General features: G+C 40.7%; 1 protein-coding gene across 2 annotated transcripts in view; it reads left to right on the top strand.

The window, feature by feature from the left end:
• The window catches only part of STK39 (serine/threonine kinase 39), a 101,301-nt gene that overhangs the window by 62,488 nt on the left and 21,468 nt on the right, over window positions 1–17,345 (top strand). The window lies entirely within an intron of this gene.

Raw genomic sequence — 17,345 nt, 5'->3', positions numbered from 1 at the left:
TTTTCCTGCTAGTATGTTCAAAAAAAGGTTAATAGTACCCATAAAAATTAAAAATGAGCTTCCCAAAGGAGGAATTCTGGCAGAAGAATCAATGCATTTCAGTGATTCTTTTATTGGATGGTCAGATTCTGTTATTTTTCCCAAGCAGAGCAGAGTTGGCCTCATTCAGTAATTGAGTAGGGAATGACAAATTAACACCAGCCTCTGTTTAGTGCAAATGCCTTGTTGTGGATGAGAAGCACAACTCACATTCTGAAATAATCTGTCAAGAATCCCGTGGCACTCTTTATACGCGTGCTGGTATTTAACTCTGTTTGTCTGGACAGCTTCCAGTTTCAGTGTCTGATTTTTCCGTCCTTAACTTGAATTTAGTATCTTTTTGTTTCAGTATTTTCCTCAGTGGGACTAACTTGTAAAAATAGTCTCTACTGTCAGAGTTGCTTATTCAGTTGAAGATGGCATTTTCAATTTATTTTCTATCTTTTGCACTGTTGTGTCTTGGAGTATGTTGGCTCAGAAGTGAAATTAGCAGCAGTGTGTTTTAGGTAGTTCCATGCAAAGCTTTTGAAAGGCTCTAGCATTAAATACTTAATACAGATCATTAGTATTTTAGAGCTGAAGTTTAATTAAGAGACTGTGCTTGAATTTTGCAATGAACTGAAAATACTGGTTCTCACTTGTTGCTTGATCTGTTGCTATGGCTTGTAACTATGACCCAGGCTGTCTGAGTGGTCATTATGTTGAAATGCTGATGCTTCTGTGCCCTCAGCCTCACAGAGGAAGAGGAATTTGAGAGTGGGGAGGAATTAAATCTGTAATCCAAATTTTCTGCTCTGAGGCTGTGCACACCATGTGTCTTGGCAGCAGAACCTGGCAGGAACTCTGCAAAGAGAGGTTTAAAGCAATTGTCTGTGATTTAGTTCTCAGACAGGGCTGTTCATACCACTGGGGAAGAGGGATGTGGAGGAATTATCACCCTTGACTTGAAATTTCCAGTCTAACCACCAAGTTGGTACAGTTACAGATTTGGGAATGTCACTGTCAGAGTGTTTGACTATTTAGATTAACAACAGAGACATTTCATGTTAAATTAGGAGACTTGTAAATGGTTAATAGTTAAGAATTGCAAATTATCTGAAGCAATCTAAGATGGTTAAATTAGCTCCTACGACAGGAAATTTTTACTGTCATTATGTCAAAATTACATAATTTACTGATGGTAATTTGGAAAGTCCCAGGACCTAATTTGATACAGTTCCTGCACACTAGATGAATTAACCCTGTGAAAGAAGAAAAAGGGACAAATGGAAAATTTTTACTTGATGCACCAGCAGATGGGATACTTCTGTTACATTATTGCATACCTTATTGAAAATAGTGTGTAGAGAAAATGCTAAGGCAGACTTGTATGCAATGGCTCTCTGATTGTGTTATTTACAGATAAATGTTTGTGTGTGTCTATATTTCTTACAAAAACATTTCTTCAGCTAATATGGCTGGTTTATCACACTTTGAAACTCTGTGTGGTTTGATCCTTTCTGAGAAATATGTCTTCTGGGGAGCTTCTGAATTGTATCTGTCTGGAGACAGATACAATTCAGAATGACAAGTCCAAGGAGCAGCTAGAAGCAGGCGGGTGCTTATGCCGCGCTACGGCAGGAGAGTTGTTAGGACTTAAGTGAAATGTGATTTCCTCCGGGTGCCAGAACATAAACAATGAGGTAACACTTACTGGTGGGAACTGAAGCACAAGTGCTAATCTCCCTGCTTTCATGTAGGTCTGGTCTTTTGACCTTTTTCTTACAAAATTCATTATATGTAAATTTACAGAAAAAATGTACTTGACTGGAGATACCTAGTAGAGCTACTCTTATGTTGTTAATATTTAAGTTTGAGACTTAGATTTTTAGGAGGAAAAAGAAAACCCAACAACTCAGTAACCAAGCAAACCCTAAAATCTGTTCTGTCGAGAGGCAGAATGAGCTTGATAATCGGCTCGGTATCATAACCCAGAGTTCTCTATTCTCTTACTTTTTTTTTTTTCCTTGTAGTTTTTTTTGTATCTTAACAAACTTTTATCGTTAGTCTGTTTTGTAGGAAGTGGGGCTGATGCATATCCTTCACCAAGGGCAGGTATTTCTCATCATTTTTACTATTTAGAATGACTTCTGTTCTCCAGTGTATTTAATGACAAAATCCACAAACAAACTCCTAGCTGTGTCATAGATTTACGACTGGAAAGTAACAGAACTTCTGTATAGGCTGGGAACTGGTCCAGTAACAACCATCATAAAAACAACCATTTGTAGAATTCCTGAAATAAATGTACCTGTGATTACACGTATTGAGCACTGTCCTATATTTTATTTTGCCATTACCTCTAAGCCTTTGCCCTGGGAATTGGGGAGGTGTGGGGACATAGTTACTGAACTGAGTTTTATTTTCACAGCATGGAGACTTAATTTAAATAACCTGTTTAATCATGATTAAATCATGACTGAAATCAGTAAACAGGAACCCTTGATTAAACTATTGATTCTAATCCTGTTTTCTGTTTTTACCTCTATTATTTCCTTCAAAGCTTGCTCTTTAAAAATGGCAAATTATGCATTTCTTATTCACTATTTAAGGATGTTTTTATGCCTTGCTGTATTTTTATTGAAAATAAATTAAACATTTAAAAATTTATTTTAATTATAGCATAAATAATCCTGGATGCAATTGGTAAACTATCACTTACTTAATAGAGAACTGGTATATTTGTTTATTAAAACAACTTTTGTATGTAAAATTAATAATTATTGAGCCAAGGAATCAATATATTGTTTCTGCTTATTAAATTCAGGTTATCAAAAAGATTTGCATGTCTAAATATTTAGATGGCGAGGAATTAGGCATTTAACCTCCACAGCTACAGTTGGAAATTATGCAGGCAATTGCTTTTGGGGATGTTGCTGGTACTGACATTTTAAAATCACTAAAGCTTTTTATTACATTCCAACTTTTATTTGTATTATTTACAAAAGAAAGAAAAAAAGAGGGAGAAGAAAAAAACCAAGAAACCCAAACCCCACCCTCTACTTTCCTTTATGTTAAAGGAATTAGTTTAAAGCTTGAGCTGCCCCCAGTGTTCCTAGTAATTTTATTTGTGTTATTAATGGCATGTATGTCAATGGCCAGCTGTAAGACAGCTTACAATTTGGTAATTCAAAATATAATTCTAATTAGATATTTTTCTAATAGTTTTAAAGGCATCACATTTACCTTGAGAAGCCGCACTATTTAATCTTCATCTGTCTGCTTTAGAGTGGCCTGTGAATGTGATGACATAGTACATTTGACAGGGTTGAAAACATTTTAAATAATTTTATCTCCTTTGGCTGCTTGTTCCCTCTTAGTGGTGTTGTTCTCTGTCTTTCTGTGTTGCACTGATAGTGGTGTTTCTGGGACTGTATTGGGTCACTATAAAGCAGTCAGGTTTTGGTTGGTCAGTTTTTGTCACTTTGGGTATTGTGGAGGGGAATGCAAGATTTTGACTGTACTGATTTTATCGATCCTGTTTTGCTCCACAAAGCAATTGTCATTGCTGCTGTGGTGGGGCCAGTGAATGGCCACAAGAGGTGCACTGGGACACAGGTGCAACAAGAACTTAACATACAAGCAGGCTTTGCTGGTGAAGCCTACTTATTGCAAAGCTACTTTTAAGAAAGTTTGGCCCATGGCAGAAAAACTAGATGAAACTTTGAAGATTTTAAAACAAAGCTTAGGTTTTTGCCATGCTTCTCACTCTTCTTGTTAAGCTTGTCAGGGTCCAGGAATTTTAGATGGATGATGTGCAGATTGTCGTAATTTTATGGTGGCTCAAATGTCTTTTGGGTTTGCCTACAAGCCTCCTTTGGCTGTGACAGCAATGTACTGGTAAGATCATCAGGAGTGAAAAACTCTGAGCCTATGGCATTGAAGCGATGCACACATCTAGGCAGTTTTTGATTCAATCTATTTAAAACATTCTTTGATTTGGATAAGGCAAAAGGTTTCTCTGAGCCTTCCCTCAAAACCTGTTTTGTGCACATACATATTCCTGTAGAACTTGCTGCAAGTCTTTTGTCTTGATTTCATAAATGTAATCACTTTTCTAGAGCTCTGTTCTGAAGTATGCCGTGCCTTCTGGCAGTGATCTGCCTTTCACACTTTCTGATTTAAAGAACTGAAATTCTGCTTCAAGCATTGTGGCCATTTTACAACGCTGTATGTAGAGAATTTTTCCCTGGACTAACGGGTTATAATCTCTCTTCTTCTGCACCAGGCATGCAGAAGCATACAAAGTAAGCCTTTGTGCGTTTGATCTGTTAGTTGCTCTGATATCTCTTATCAGTCAGGCAGAAGGTGTATCACTTCAGTCATGAAGCTAATACAGGTTTGACTTCCTTAAACTGTGCACTGATCAACAATATTTGATATCAGGAAATACAGAGATCTTTCAGAGAATACTTAGAGGGGGTAAGTTAAACTATTGGCAAATCCAAGGGAGGTAACTGTAACCATATTGTGTTGTAATGTTTATCAAAGTGATCAAATTATGCCCATGGCAGTTGTCCTCTCAGTTGTTGAAATATTCCCACTGGATACTTCAGGGTGACTGTTTTTTAACATTATTGATGTCATCTGTACTTAACTCCAATTCTTTCTAGAAACAAGTCAGTTCTAGATCACTTCTGATTTTGACCAAGTATTGAAATTTTACCACATTAATAAATTATCAGTATAACTGCGTACTGCCCTTCATTATACTTCAAGTACTTGTTAAAAATATTGATGCTTTTCACAAGTTAAATCTTTACCACTGCTTTTTAAAAAACTTTTGTGCTAATTCAGGAATAATTTAAGCTGTTTTCACCTGCTGGTAGATGAGAGCAGATAGAAAGTCTGAGCCTCAAAAAGGATGACGCAAGTGAATACTGCTTTTCACTGCCTATGCAGACAGCATTTGCTGTCTGACAGAGTTGGGAATGAATATAACAAGGAAAAAAAAGTTGAAGGGCTTATAAAGTTCTTTTGATTTAACTTCTGGCTTCAGCAGCTGCAGAAAGAGCAGAGAAGGGATTCTATTTAAAAGCATGTTTAGGTATAGCTATATTTAAAATGTGTCTAGTTTTATTGTTAAGGAATTAAGACTTTGGGCTCTAAAGCAGTGGATGGAGAGGAAGGACTTAATGTTCATATGTCACTTCTAAAATGATAAACACTGTTTTGCAGACTTGCATGTATCAGCTAGTTTTCTTGTGTTTCTTCTATCACACAACTTATGCATTTTCTTAGTTTTGCTATCATATCCCATCCATTTTTACCTGATTGAAAGTGCTCTCATTTTTTTTTTTTTGTCTTAAGCAACTTGGGACTAGTCAGCCATGGATAGAACTGTTGTAAAGTCCTTTCCTGCTGAAGGAGCTATTGGCTACCATGGAGCTGTGGACAGTGTTCTTAGCTGATCTAATTGTGATCATAATAATTCACTTGGTGGCTGCTTTTTGTAATGTACACTTGCCTTTTCTTTATGGTAGATGGCATACAGATGGTAAATCTTTAACAGGTAACTGCTGTCTCATTCCAACAGCTTAACAGCCAAATGACAATGTTTCATTGTGACATTGGCTGTTTTTCCCTTGAAGCCACTGTGTTTTGCCATTAGTATTGCTGCTACCTCTTGAAGTATAGTGATCAACAAGTGTGTTACATCAGTTCAGGGATCTGATTTTTACCTAAGAACATGTAAAGATTAAATGGTAGTGGCAGTGTTTTGTATATTTAACTTTTCAGTCCTATAACTTGATCTTCAAGCATCATATGCTAAACATATTTCCTTCTTCCAGTAGTCTGTATGGAGAAGGATAAGTAGTAAACTAATGGAGTTTTTTTTCAGAACGACTGAAGTAAATGGTAAAGTTTTAATGGACTTCAAGGAACTGTATATTTCAGGACTACGTTTTACTAATAGAGAGATTTTAGTCCCATTCTACTTGATGGCAATCTGGAAGCAGGGTAGACATCAAGTATCTATTTTGCTTCTATCGGAAGTTAACAGAAATGCCCTTCCATTTAATCTAGAATTGACACGAAGTCATTAAAAATAAGTTGAGAAGAACGATCTCTCTCTGCAATGCTGAACAGACATGATCTGCTATTGATAGTATGGTAATGTACAATGGAGGAGCCTGGATATTGATTAGTAAACAACAACTGAGCATGGAAGTGTTTTAGAGAAAGGGATTTACATAAACATGGTGAATCCTCAGGAGGCTAATGCTTCTTTACAGTAAATGCTCTCTACTATTGTGTTTGTGTGATCCCACAGGAGCTTTAAAGTTCCGATTCACAAAATTACTTTATTAAAGAGACTTCCTCTTATTACTGCTTTGGTTTTGCTGCATGCAAGGTACCATGACTTCCAAAAAAAAAAAAAGTGGGATAAGGAAGAAGTGAGCTGTGTTTTTTATAAGGGTGGGAGAGCGTTCTTCCTTTCCCTGCCCTAGCTGAATGGATAAGTACCCACAGCTGAAGCTTCAGGAAATTGCAAGGCAAGGAAAGTAAAGGGGAAGAAGATTTAGATGCCAGGCCAAACCTTGAATTTGGGACCAATTAATACATTTGCTTTCAAAGATTCTACTCCTACATCCTCTTTGCAATACTGAAAGTAAAGTGCCAGATTCATAGAATCATAGAATAGTTTGGGTTGGAAGGGACCTTTAAAGGCCATCTAGTCCAACCCCCCTGCAAGGAGCAGGGACATCTCCAACCAGATCAGGTTGCTCAGAGCCCCGTCCAACCTGGCCTTGAATGTTTCCAGGGATGGGGCTTCCACCACCTCTCTGGGCAACCTGTTCTAGTGTTCCACCATCTTCATTGTAGAAAATTTCTTCCTTATATCGTCTGAATCTACCTCCCTCTATTTTAAAATCATTACCCCCGTCCTATCACAAACAGGCCTTGCTAAAAAGTCTCTCCTTGTCTTTCTTATAAGCCCCCTTTAGGTACTGGAAGGCTGCTATAAGGTCTCCCAGGAGCCCTCTCTTCTCCAGGCTGAACAGCCCCAACTCTCTCAGCCTGTCCTCATAGGAGAAGTGCTCCAGCCATCTGATTGTCTCTGTGGCCCTCCTCTGCACCCTCTTCAACAGGTCCTGCTGTGATTTTGTTAAGTGAGGTGGGGCCTAAGGTGGTAGCTTCTGTAGGAAACTGCTAGAAATTGCTCCCCTTTGTTCAGTGGACTCAGCCGGGCCTAGGGCAGACCCGCTGCTGGCCAAGGCTGAGCCAATTGGTAGCAGAATGTCCCATGATAACACCTCTGCGATAACGTATTTAAGAAGGGGAAAACAGGAAAAAAAAAAAAAGAGAAGATGTGAAGCAGCGAGCAGGGGCAGAGGCGCAGAGGGGGAGGAGCAGGCCTCATGGGCCTGGCAGGCCTCACCCTCTGGCCTCTCACCAGGCGGCTGACTGGGCCCGACTTGGCCCGGCCCGGCTGCAAGAAGTGGACAGGAGATGAGATGGATGATGTGAAGAGATCCTGAGAGGCGTCTGCCAGCCTGTTGTGAAGAACTTTTCTTGTGAGAGGAGCTGCAGACGCCAAGGTCAGTGAAGAAGGAGGGGGAGGAGTAATGCAGCTCCTGGCCAAGATTCCCCTGCAGCCTGTGGTGATGACCATGGTGGAGTAGGTTGTCCCCCTGCAGCCCATGGAGGTCCAAGGAGGAGCAGAGATCCGCCTGCAGCCTGTGAAGGACCCCAAACCGGGGGAAGTGGAGGCCTGAAGGCATCTGTGGCCCGTGGAGGGCCCGCTGGGGCAGCCATTCTGGAGAGACTGCACCCCGTGGAAGAGGTTACCCACGTCAGAGCAGTTTCACGAAGGACTGTGGTGTATAGGTGGGACCCCACCATGGAGCAGGGGAGAAATGTGAGGAGTTCTTCCCCCAACCATGAAGCAGCAGCGTAAAACATCGCGTGATGAACTGACGGCAACCCCTATTCCCTCTTCCTCCCTGTGCTGCTCAAGGTGGGGGGAAGGTAGTAGAGATAATGTTAAGCTTGGGAAGAGGGAGGGATGGGGGAAGGTTATCTCATTCTCTCATTCTCCTGCTAGTTTTAGTAATAAATGAATAGTTTTCCCCAAGTCAAGTCTGTTTTGCCCGTAACGGTTACTTTAAGGATTTTCTCCCTGCCCTTATCTCAAACCTCGAGCCGTTTTTCTTATATTATCTCCCCCTATTCTCTTGGAGGTTGGGGGGAGTGAGAGACAGACTGCGTAGTTTGGTCCGGATCGGAGCTGAACTACGACAGGTCCACATCCTTCTTATGTTGGGGGCTCCAGAGTTGGACACAGTACTCCAGGTTGGGTATCAAGAGAGTGAAGTAGAGGGACAGAGTCACCTCCCTTGACCTGCTGCCCATGCTTCTTTTGGTGCAGCCCAGGATGCGGTTGGCTTTCTGGGCTGCAAGGGCGCATTGCTGGCTCACATTGAGCTTCTTGTTCACCAGCACTCCCAAGTCCTTCTTCTCAGGGCTGCTCTCAATCCATTCTCTGCCCAGCCTGTATTTGTGCCGGGGATTGCCCCGACCACATGCAGGACCTTGCACTTGGCCTGGTTGAACTTCATGGCCCACCTTTCCAGCCTATTAAGGTCCCTCTGGATGTCATCCCTTCCCTCCAGCATGTCGACAGCAGCACACAGCTTGGTGTCGTCAGCAAACTTGCTGAGGGTGCTCTCTATCTCACTGTCCATGTCACCAACAAAAATGTCCATTTTTGCAGTGTTCCATTTCACTGTTTTGTGTTCATTAACTGTATTCTGAAAATACAGTTGAAACAAAGTTTTAATTAATCAAAACTGAGATTAGAAGCAGGCACTACATATCTTCAGTGCAGATATTTAATAGACATTATTAAAAAGGGTTGCTGCATCACTTAATCAGGATTTTCCTTAAATGAATCATAGAATCATAGAATGGTTAGGGTTGGAAGGGACCTTCAAAGGTCACCTAGTCCAACCCCCAAATGAAGCTCTATAGCTTGCAATAACATAAATTCTGGTGTTAAAAAAAATTAAAACACAACAAAACACTAGTAAATTATTGTCCACTGAGAAAGTAAACTCTGTTTTCATGGGATGGTGCTGTCTCCATCTATTGCATTGCTACTGTTAACAGTTTTCTCCGTGTGTAATACAGGGCATTGACTGAAAAATATGGCACTTGTGGAATAAACTAATGCTATAAAAGCTAGATTACAAAGGGAACTGTGTTTAACTTGTACGTTATGCCTTAAGCATGTGAAAGTGAGAAATGAGTGCCAAGTTACTTCAAGAAGGAAGATGAGCTTTTGAATTTGAGTAACATTTATTGTGGCCAGATAAATGTGTCTGTCCAGCATTTGAATAGTAAGGAAAAAAATGGAAGCTAAATTTCTTTTAAAAAAACCTACAAAGCCTAGTCTTATGTGTTTTTCCCTCAATTATGTTTCTTGCATTGTACACACAAAGATCTTGCCCTAGAGATGTAGAATGAAAATTGGATGAGTACAACTCTAGGATGTACAGCCTACCAATCACTCTGATTAGTCCACTCCATTTTGATGTGAACTTCTCCTTTCTCTGCTGTCTAAATTAGCTAGTCATTTAAATGCTTCTGTGATTTTAATTACACTGGCAACTGCAGTGAGGCAGTGCAAATGCCATACTGCTTGCCCTTGCCTCTTAAACTGTTGTTTTCTTCCATTCTAACTTAGTTTGCCTCTGTGGTAGTTTGAATGCAGTTCAAATGTTGGAGAGGAGGAGCATCTCTGAGACTTAAATTTTGTTCAAGTGCAATAAGTGTGATGTTTATTTTCAGTATGTGTTTTTCGTTAAAGCACACTGACTTAGGCTTGGCCAGTGTCACTAGTCCCTGATAGTAGGGGAAATTCTGTTCAGGTGGGAATAGGGCTTCTGTAGGAGTGTGAGACTGGTTGGCGAAGGGTGCCATGTGCCGTGACATATGGTGCCATTCATAATAAAAGTTTCTATAGTTTTATTTGAAGACTAATTTATTTCTGGTTCCAGAGAAGAATATATATTCTGCTGTTGACTCTTCCACTACCCATACTTGTTAGGGTTTGACAAAACTAGCCATGAACAAACTTTTCAATTTTAGGGAGCGCACACTTGATGCAGATTTTTTTTTTAATGTGTAGATCAGTTCTGTTGCTGAGTTACAACTAGTCATGTTCTGAAAAGTCAATGGAAGAAATAAGTGCTCTTCTGACTTTCTTCTGAGAATGCTTTCTTGGTTATGATTTGGTTAATTGAACCATGGCTGTCGTCAATGCTGGTCAGGCCCTGAAAGTGCAGGGAGTATCCCTTTTACCAGGCAAAAAGGGTGCAGGTGCTCTGAACTCTTAACTTCCTCTCCACATGGGAAAACCAAGGACAATGCCTGGGCAGAGCTTGTATTTTGTTGACCATACCATAAAACATAGCTTTTGGTTTTTCATTGTGGATTTTGTGTGTGTGGGTTGGGGGTTTTTGTGTGGTTTTTTTTTTTTGGTTGTTTGGGTTTTTTGTTTGTTTGGTTTTTTCTTTTTTTTTTTTAATATGTTTTAACTTGCTTCTCCTTGCCTGGTAATGTCCTTCATGTTCAACTGGAGCTCAGGAAAAAGAGGATGAAAGAAGGAAGGTACATATATATGATATCATATATATGATATATATAGCTTTTGACACTGTCCCGCACGACATCCTTCTCTCTAAACTAGAGAGACATGGGTTTGATGGACGGACGACTCGGTGGATAAGGAGTTGGCTGGATGGCTGCACTCAGAGAGTGGTGGTCAACGGCTCAATGTCCATGTGGAGACCGGTCACGAGTGGCGTCCCTCAGGGGTCCGTGCTGGGCCCAGCCCTGTTCAACATCTTTGTCGGCAACATGGACAGTGGGATAGAGTGCACCCTCAGCAAGTTCGCCGACGACACCAAGTTGTGTGGTGCCGTCGACACGCTGGAAGGGAGGGATGCCATCCAGAGGGACCTTGACAGGCTGGAGAGGTGGGCCCGTGCCAACCTCATGAAGTTCAACCAGGCCAAGTGCAAGGTCCTGCACCTGGGTCATGGCAATCCCAGGCACAAATACAGGCTGGGCGGGGAATGGATTGAGAGCAGCCCTGAGGAGAAGGACTTGGGAGTGCTGGTGGATGAGAAGCTTAACATGAGTAGGCAATGCGCCCTTGCAGCCCAGAAGGCCAACTGCATCCTGGGCTGCATCAAGAGGAGCATGGCCAGCAGGTCGAGGGAGGTGATTCTGCCCCTCTACTCTGCCCTGGTGAGACCCCACCTGGAGTACTGTGTCCAGTTCTGGAGCCCCCAGCACAAGAAGGACATGGACCAGTTGGAGAAGGTCCAGAGGAGGGCCACAAAGATGATAAAAGGGCTGGAGCACCTCTCTTATGAGGACAGGCTGAGAGAGTTGGGGCTGTTCAGCCTGCAGAAGAGGAGGCTCCGGGGAGACCTGATGGCGGTCTTCCAGTACCTCAAGGGGGCCTACAAGAAAGATGGGGAAAGGCTGTTTAGTAGGGCCTGTTGCGATAGGACGAGAGGTAATGGTTTTAAAATAGAGGGGGGTAGATTTAGATTAGAAATTAGGAAAAATTTTTTTACGATGCGAGTTATAAAACACTGGAACAGGTTGCCCAGAAAGGTGGTGGAGGCCCCATCCCTGGAAGCGTTCAAGGCCAGGCTGGATGAGGCTCTGAGCAACCTGACCTAGTCAGGGATGTCCCTGCTCCTTGCAGGGGGGTTGGACTAGATGACCTTTGAAGGTCCCTTCCAACCCTAACCATTTTATGATTCTGTGATTCTATGATACATCTTCCTTCTTATATCTGTATATATCTATATAGATAGAAGATATATATATACAGAGATGGATATAGATATATGTATCTTCTTTCATATATATATATATAATTTTAATAATGCAGAAATATGGAAAAATAAGGGAAGGAGAAGGTAGAATGTGCCCCAGGCCAGAGATGCATCACCTATATGTTCGAGTCTGTTAAAACAGGTTCAGTGGTGAGGAAATGGGCTAGTAAGAATGAATACTCGTTGCTCCAGGAGAGCTCTCTTTTTTGCTGCTTCCACTCATCTGTCCATAGAAATAGTAGAGAATGTTCCTACGCCTTATTAGGACTGGATAACCGTAATACAGAAGAATTATATGCTAATGAAAAGAACAGTTAGTATCCAAGATGGGTAGCATTGGTGTAGAGCAATATATTTCTCCATATACAAGGGGACAAGGATGGAGATGATGAGAACTAAGATTTTTGAATTGGTTTTCCATTGGAGGGATGGGAAAGGATGATTAAACAGTTGAATGGAAAAGTAGCATTTGATTAAGAAAAAGAAATTTCATGGAAAGAGATGTATTTGTGAAATGTCAGCAGAAGTAAGTGACCATGTCTGCAGTGCCTGTAGTGTAGTCCAGACAGTGCTCACTGTCTACATGATGTGAGGGAACAGGTGGTGATGGGGAAGTGCCTGTGCTTTATGGTTTTTAACTCTATCTGAAAGAAGAGAAGGACCAAATCAGGGAATCTTGCTTCTGCTGTAACTAATCCATCAAAAGCTGTAAATGATGCAGTTCCCATGTGATGTATAGGTACTCTGTACTGTTTCACAAGTCAGCTCTGTTGATTACCATTTTGTTATCACCTGTGTTCTTAGACAGTCAGCTCCATATCTCAGTCTTTGTAAACCACGTGTCATGATGTGGGCAGCTGAAGTCTTAAAATTCAGCAAGCAATGCAGAGACAAAACCTGTGTGTTCTTACATGCAGCCACTCTTCTTTTGGGTTACCTTAATTGAGAATGTTTTTCTTATTTTGGAAAGGAAGAATATACAGTTACTTAGCTATGGCAAGATCTCATCCAGGAATACAGACTCTCCCTAGGGCTGCTTGGAAGATGCTGGAGCTTGTGGGAAATAGAAGCTGATATTTCAGATAACTCTGTATAACTTTGGGGGGTGGGGGGGGAATTGTAGTAATAAAAAAGAATTAAAATCTGCTGCTTAATATGTAATCAATCTATCCGGCATGATTTAAAGCTTAAGTTTAATTCCAAGACATCTAATTTTCTTGAATCTCACTTACATGATAGACATTCTGCTTTTACAGACAAAATAAATAATGACACTTAGTGCCTCCAATTTACAGTTGCATAATAACACAAACACGATTTCCTATTTTACTTCGTCAATCTAGATCTTTTGTCAAGCATGTGGAACATAATTAATTTGCTATAGCAGGAATTCTGCTATCATTAGGTAATTATTTGAAAGGCTTTGTCTTTTAATGCAAATGCCTGAAATCTCTTTCATGTCTTAGGATTTTTTCAGTAGAACCATGTCAATCTGAACAGCTGCATAATTTGTTTATTCTCTAATCCTAATTTTTGTAAATATCAGTGGTGTTCTGCAAATAATTTCCTTCAAAACAGATCATCTTTGTTTCATATCCCCATTTTGCGGGAGGGCTAAGTGATGAACTTGGCCCATGTGCTTTTTCTGGCTCTTTGAGGAAGCATAATTCCCTTGAAGATCAGATCTCGCAATCTTAGTGTGCACATCAAGTGGTCCTGATGAAAACATAATAATAATAATGAAGATCTGCAAAATATGCTTTTGGAAAGTGTGAAATTTTAAATTCTTAAATTACTTTGCAAAAAAGATGGCTGTCAAAATGTCTTAGCATGGCGTGCTTTGGTATCAGCCTTATTCAAAGCAGTTCTATGGAATTACTCCTGTTGGAGGTGACTGCATAATGAAAAACAAGCTGCAGGAAATTAATAAACTGCAGTGTGCTAAAATGCACAAAAGTATGTAAAATTTACTACTTCTTAAAAGAGAGAGGCTGGTTTTATCCACGATAATCTGTAATGGCACAGAGCAGGAAGGAAATAAGAGGTATTATAAGAGATGGCAGAAATATCTGAGTTTGCATTTTAAAATAGAAATAACTTTTCCACAAATGCATTAGAGAAACTAGGGACCATTAAGAAATGATGAAGAAGATAAAATTATTAATCACAAAGATACTAAGTGCCTTTCTTCAAATCCTATTTCTGTTCAGCAGAAATAAAGTCTGTGTGTGCTGCTGCACGGTAAGAGCGTAATGGATGTAAGTAAAAAGAGAACTCCAATGGAACAAATGAAATGCTGCTTGGAAACTTTGCCTACAAATAAATCAGCAAGTCCAAACAGTTGTCACCAAAGTGTATCAAGGGAACTAGCAAACTAATTTGCAGTAACAGTGACACTAACTAGAACCAGAGAAGTGTTTGAATGCTGGAGAAGAGCATGAGCAGCTTTTAGGGGAGAACTTGAGTGCATCTTCTGTTTGGTGGAATATATAATGGAAGAAATAATTTATGGAAATCAATAATGTCTGGCAGGTAATGGAACCATAAGCAAAAGCACTTACAGGCTTCTAGCAAATTAATCTTGCCAAACTTCCTGTGTTTTGCTTTCCTGAATAGTGGTGTACCATTAAAGAGAAAGCAGCATTGTTCTAAGTTCAAAATAGCTCAGAGTGTACCAATTCCAGATAGCAAAGCTGGATGGCTGAATACATATCAACCTTCCTTGAGTTTTTCACCTTCACTTAAATAAACAGATTTGACTCATTAACTTTCTATTTGAGACGTTCTGCAATTTGGAGACAAAGTAAAATATACCCTATTTGCATACTGCTCGAGGAAGGAGTCTGTATCAGGAGCAGCTGGTCTCTCACGTAGCTGTATCAGTCTGTTAGAAAGCTGTTAATTTTCATGACAGTTCATAATTACTTAGTGCCTTTTTATATGGGGAGTGTTCTACTTATGGGAGATCTATGGAAAGATATAATCTGAGACCCTAATGTATTAGTTTTCAAATAGATAACTGTAAGAGTGCAAAAGCTACAGATATACTTCTCAGCTGTTTTTAGTGTTTGACTCTTTGTCGAGAAAGATACACAGGCTGGAGCAATTCAGTATAGCTGTTAATAGGAAGCAAAGCTTTCTGGTTTACCTCTGCAAAGGTGTGAGATAAAGATTTTATTCCCTTGATTTGCTTTTTCAAAAGTGTGTGCAGGAAATGAGTATCTAACTCTGAGCTATATTCCTACATTCAGTCAAAACATATCTTATTAAGAAGAATGCTAGATTTCTATGCAACTTCCCTTTTTTGGGAAGTGGCAGTTTTAACAAGCTTATTAGCTATAATAAATTTTAGCAAAGGGAAGTGGATTGTTGAAAGGGAACTCGTAGATGGGTCATATGTTGATTTTGGATTTTTCTAGGAGGGAGGAAAAAAAGAAAGAACTGAGATTCATACTAATTCTCTGAATAAAAATAGACAGTGCAATATTCCATATAATGGCAGCAGATTTCTACAACATAAGTAAATGAGCCTTGTAAATCTGTATCTGTCTAGCTGGATTAGTGTATTTGTGTTAGTGATCTTAAACTGTAGCTCTTTATTTAGAGAACCTGAAAATCCTCCAGCTTTGAAACATTCAGTATATTCAGTAGATGAGTACTTTTAATTTTAAGCACTGCATGTGGCACACTTATTTTTCAGGGTGTGCTATCTTGCTTTCGTCTGTGTTGCCAATCATTTTGGTTTTTGTGTTCTGCATGTTGCTGGTTTTTGACTCTGTAATATTTTAATAGGTATTTAGCAAGTGATAATAGCTGTAAGTCACAGCTGAGTATGCTTGCCTATTGGATTTAGTTTTCCCACAGCAAGACTTCATGGCCTAGTGCACTGAAATATGAGCTTGCATACAGTCTCCTTTCTGAGGAGAAGAATAATGGACTGCAAAACACATTCTGTTGCTATTAGCTTTTCAAGTGGATTGAGCTATTCATTGGAAAAAGAGTGTGCTACAGCAATTAAGTTCATCCCTATGCTCATTTGGCTTGCCATTTCTGTAAACGAGATGGACACCTATTTTGTGAAGAGGATCATGTTTTATTCATGGTAGAAATTATTAACTAAAACTGACGCTTGGAAACGTGTAAGGAATGGAGGTTTGGAGCACAGTATGAGACTAAAGGAATTCTTTAACATAGGTATTAAGTCCCTTATGCCTGTGTCATACATTGAACTGGTTAAAGCACTCTCCCTGGCAAATGTGAAGGCAGAAAACCTTTGGTTTTCTGTTGTATTTTAGCCCTGCTCAGGACTAAGCTATGCAGCCTCTCATTCACCCTCCCACCCTCCAAGGGAATGGAGGAGAGAGAATGTAACAAAAAGCTCGAGGTTTGAAATAAGGACAGGGAGAGATCATTCAAGTTAATGTTACAGGCAAAACAGACTTGACTTGGGGAAAACTATTTCAGTTTATTAATAATAAAACCAAAGCAGGATAATGAGAGAGAAAAAATAAAAATAAAAACTTCCCTCCACCCCTCCCTCTTCTTGGGCTTAACTTAATTTCAAATGATCTCCACCTCCTTCCCCTGCCCCAAGTGGCACAGGGGAGGAATAGGGAATGGGAGTTGTGGTCAGTTCATCACATGTCACTTTCTGTAGCTCCTTCCTTCTCGGGAGAACTCCTCACATTTCTCCCCTGCTCCAGCGTGGGGTCCCTCCCACAGGCTACAGTCCTTTGTGAACTGTTCTGGCATGGGTTGTTTTTCCATGGGGTGCAGTCCTTCAGGAACCGTCTGCCTGAGCATGAGCCCTCCACGGGCCACAGCTGCCTTCAGGCATCCGCCTGCCCTAGCATGGGGTCCTCCCTGGGCTGCAGGTGGGTCTCTGCTCCTCTGTGGGCCTTCATGGGCTGCAGGGGGACAACCTGCTCCACCATGGTCATCACCAGGAGCAGCATTACTCCTCCCCCTCCTTCTGAAGTGGCCTTGGCGTCTGCAGCTGTTCCTCTCACAAGAAATTCTTTGCAATCAGGTTCAGCCAGATGCCCTTGATAGTCTCTTCACATCTCTCTTCTCTTGGCTGGGCTGGGCCGCATCCATGAGAGGCCCACAAGGCTTGTGCCTTCCCCTCTACCCCCAGTTCTGCTGCTGCTGTCTTTTTTTTTTTTTTTTTTTTTTTTTAACACTTGATTTTTCCCATCTTAAATACATTATCATAAAGGCGTTATCACTGTCACCAATTACCTCAGCCCTGGCCAGCAGTGGGTCTGCCCTTGACCCAGCCGAGTCCAGTGGACAGAAGGGAAACTTCTAGCTGGTTCTTGCAGAAGCTGCCACCATAGACCCCCACTAGACAAGACTGGGACACTGTAACACTGCTGCTTATTTTATGTGTAGGTAGAATCTCAC

The sequence above is a fragment of the Chlamydotis macqueenii genome, chromosome 6 (genome assembly GCF_036417535.1).
Source record: "Chlamydotis macqueenii isolate bChlMac1 chromosome 6, bChlMac1.mat, whole genome shotgun sequence".
Taxonomy (NCBI): Eukaryota; Metazoa; Chordata; class Aves; order Otidiformes; family Otididae; genus Chlamydotis; species Chlamydotis macqueenii.
Note: the sequence above shows the minus strand (reverse complement) of the source record. Positions and strands in the feature narration are given on the sequence as shown.